Source organism: Pinus tabuliformis, chromosome 2_1, assembly GCF_031772625.1.
Source record: "Pinus tabuliformis cultivar Carrire ecotype Pingquan chromosome 2_1, CPIR1, whole genome shotgun sequence".
NCBI classification, from domain to species: domain Eukaryota; kingdom Viridiplantae; phylum Streptophyta; class Pinopsida; order Pinales; family Pinaceae; genus Pinus; species Pinus tabuliformis.
In genome coordinates this window covers 893,449,470-893,453,390 of record NC_142299.1, presented here as the reverse complement: position 1 = coordinate 893,453,390, position 3,921 = coordinate 893,449,470, and the positions used below count along the sequence as shown (strand labels likewise).

Genomic DNA, 3,921 nt, shown 5'->3' with positions numbered 1-3,921 from the left:
GGAAAGCTCGTCTGCAGCAGCGCGCTAGATTATCATAAATGAATCTGTTACAAGGATCAAGCATTGATTTTGCTACTAACAAACTTGATATATATCTTAGGTTAATTAGATTTATCTGTTACAAGGATCAAGCATTGATTTTGCTACTAACAAACTTGTTAGGTTAAAGGGAGCAGCGCGCTCGACTATCAAGGATGGATTTTGCTAGTAACACACGTGATGGCCGTTCCGAATTCTGAGCTACGAAGGATAGAAATGGGCAGAGACATTTCAGTGAGTGAGCGTATGATCTACACAGGGCGAGATGGTATACCTGTATATGCTGTGGAAATTAGAAACACATGCGCCACTGGGTGCGCAATCAGCAATATACACATCAGCTGCGGCTCCTTCGCGTCGACGATAGAGATAGACCCTAAAACATTTAGGAGGATCGCCTACAACGACTGCTTAGTGAAGGACGGCGGGAAATTGGCGGCGGGAGATGGTGTGTCCTTCAACTATGCCAATAATGCCATCTATCCACTGAAAGTCGCTTCCGTCGAACGCGATGCTTAACTAATTATCGCACACGGTCATGATATTACTCCTTTTCCATGTGCTTCTGAAGGTCCTCCTGGTCCTGGTTCCTAGGGTTAGCTTCTGAATGTACTCCTGGTCTTGGTTCCGAGGGTTAGTCTAGTTGGTAGTAAAGCATCGTATCTCTGTTAATGAGAAGTGATAAGATTCAATAATTGAGTAGATAAAAAGTCATCCGTGATACTATTCCAGAAGTAATTTTTATTATTTTATAAATACAATGTTCACAAAATCTCTCCGTAAATCATATGTTTTATTTTCATTTTTTTTAAGGGTTGTTTAGTCTATTTAGATACCTATTTAATAATAAGCATACTTTTTAATGCTACGTTTTTAATTAGAATTATAAATATATATCCTTTTAATTAGAATTATAAATATAAATTTAATCTAATCAGTACTTTGATGATTTTTTATAATTATTAAAAATAAGTAATTGTAAATTTAATTGGTGTATTTCCCTGATATTATTCCAGCAGTAATCTCTATTATTTTATAAATAGAATGGTCACTAATCTCCATTAATCATATGTTATATTTTTATATCTTTTAGTTGTCTAGTTTATTTCACAATGAGCATACTTTTTAATGCTATGCTTTTAATTAGAATTATAAATATAAGTATAATCTAATCAGTATTTTGATGTTTTTTCTTTTTGCAAATATTTAGAAAAAGCAGCTTTAATCTAATTTATATTTTAAAAATAAGATTTTAATTATGATTACCTAATAACGGTTTATATTAAAGTTTTGATTATAATTATTTTGGAATTATGCAAGTTAAACATGATTTAAAATTAAATTAAAATATTTTAATTAGTCTATGTGTATGGTTTAAAATACACTTCTCCAGTAAAAAAATTATTTGAATATAGTTTACCTTAATTTATATAAAAAATTAAAATCTTTTTGGTGCTAGATATTTTATAATAATTAATTAAATTACCTATACCAATTTTCTATTATTTCTTCTTTAACTCTATATATGCATCCGCCTGTTTTGTCTCAAGTGATTGATTACTCCAATCACTTAAATTTGAAGCTCATTGTCAATTATGTTTTCCAAATACTATTTAATATTATAAATATTTGAAATGGGCGATACAATTTTGTTATCAAGCCCGGCCATGGAAAGTACTAATTAAATGCTCAATTTTACAAAATCCAAAGGAGAAAACATAGTGTGCTATACCTATGAGGCAATTCTTTTTTAAAGGGATATACTGCAAAATAAATTAGTTTTTATATTTTTGGTTAAGTTTCTTCTATATTGTAACCAATAAATAGTAAGTATAACTTTGTGCGTGGAAGAAAATTATATATTTGTTTATCAAATTCTCAACATTTTTATGAATTGTTACATTTATCATCATCTAGCATGGAAGAAGAAGAGAAATAAATTCTAATTCTAATTCTATAAAAATGACAGTTGGAAAATAAATTTTAAAAAATCCAAAAAAAATTAATTATAAAGAAAATATGATTAATTAATAATTAGAAATTGAATATTGAAGTTATAATAAATAAAAATAAGTAAAAAAATACTAAAGATTAATTTAATAACCCATGATTTACTATAAGGCATTTAGGATTATGAGAAATAGTAAATAAATATATGAAATAAATTAGATCTAATATGCCAGTAAGTGCTCTGCATTTTAATATGAGCGAGGGAGATGTAGTAAAGTACCAGATCAATAAGTCCTTAGATTTAAAATTAAAAAAATAATAATAAATAAAAAAAATTACAAAAGTACAAAAACAAGTATGTATTGCATACATTATGTGTATTGATGCCATATGTTGTATTCAAGTATTAAATGATATGTTCTTATTAAAGGCAAATTTAATAACAATAATAATAATAATAAAATAATAATGTCGATTTAATTAAAAAATAATGAAATATAATAAACTAAAAAGGTAATAAAAAGAGTAAAAGCAATAGTAACAATAATAATCCTACTCAATTGTCCACTTGGGATAGCTCAATTGGAAATGGCTGGCTGTGGAAATGGAGTCTCACATAACCAGAAGTTATTGGGTTCAAATCTTGTGCTAATGAAGTCTCACCGAAGGAGTCTTCCGTTCAAATCTTGTGCTATATGTTGGACATGATAAAGATGTAGTCCTACCAAGCTTACAAAAGAAAAAGATCCAACTCAAATTTAATTTGTTATCTTCCAACCTTTTAATAAAAAAATTATAAATCATTTTTTTAAAAAGAGAGAAATAAAGAAATAATACTATTCATATTTCATTATAACAAATTTAAATAATTATAATTTATTTTTAACAACAATATTCACAAAAATAATTAATCACAATATAAAAATTTAATGATTAAGATTAAGAATACGTGTCTCTTAGTAAAAGGTAACATGTTGAAATTTAGAGGGGGTGGAGTATGTACTCATTTCTAAACATGAGAAGTCAAATTGGTTCATTTAACTCTAATAGATATATGATTTCTATATCCCAATATGATGGAGATGAGTAAAATAATAATACATTTTAATGTCAACAATGTGGGCCATAAATGAAATATTTCAATATATATATATATTTATATATAAAATGAAAACAAAAATATTATGGTTAAAAAATTGTAATGATGTGTTCCTCTAAATGAAAGAAATGTATAAAAGAAAATTCAAATTATTCTTAACATTTAATAGATTTAAAGTTAACATGGATCTATATTAATATTATGAAGAAAATTAATAAAATTAATAAGATATACATTAGTGAAAGTAAACATAAATGAGGGTAAATTAGAAGAATGAGGGGCATTCTTACCAAAAAAAACACAAAACAAATAACTAAAATTAAAATAACGATACTGATTATAGGATGGTTGTAGAGTGAAATAATAAATTAAAATAAAATGAGAAAATAAGATTTAAAAAGATTTAAAAAATATATAAATTATAATACCCCTAGTAAAAACTTGTAAATATTTAATTAACTTTAGTAAGTCACTTGGGAAGCGATGGTGAGGAAACTCACATTTCCATTGGTTGGACATAGTTATGGGTGAGTCGTTTACCTACCCAAACAACTATTCTTGAACTCTCTAAGGGAAAGGGGGATGCAATAGAGAAAAAATACCCAAACTGTTCTTGAACTCTCAAAACGGAAAAGGGGGGAAAACATAGGAACTTGAGGCATTCTACATTAAAGAGTTCTAGTAAGGACACTGTTAAGTTAAAAACCAAAAAAATATTAAAAATTAATTTAATAACTAATGATTTACTATTGTTAAGTTAACAACCAAAAATTATTAAAAATTAATTTAATAACCAATGATTTACTACGAAGAATTTATGATTATGAGAAATA

At 26.9% G+C, this 3,921-nt stretch overlaps 1 pseudogene; it reads left to right on the top strand.

Moving 5' to 3' along the window:
* The first annotated feature begins 219 nt into the window (after window positions 1-219).
* On the top strand, window positions 220-558 carry LOC149203516 (TPD1 protein homolog 1 pseudogene; annotated as a pseudogene).
* Window positions 559-3,921: the final 3,363 nt, after the last annotated feature.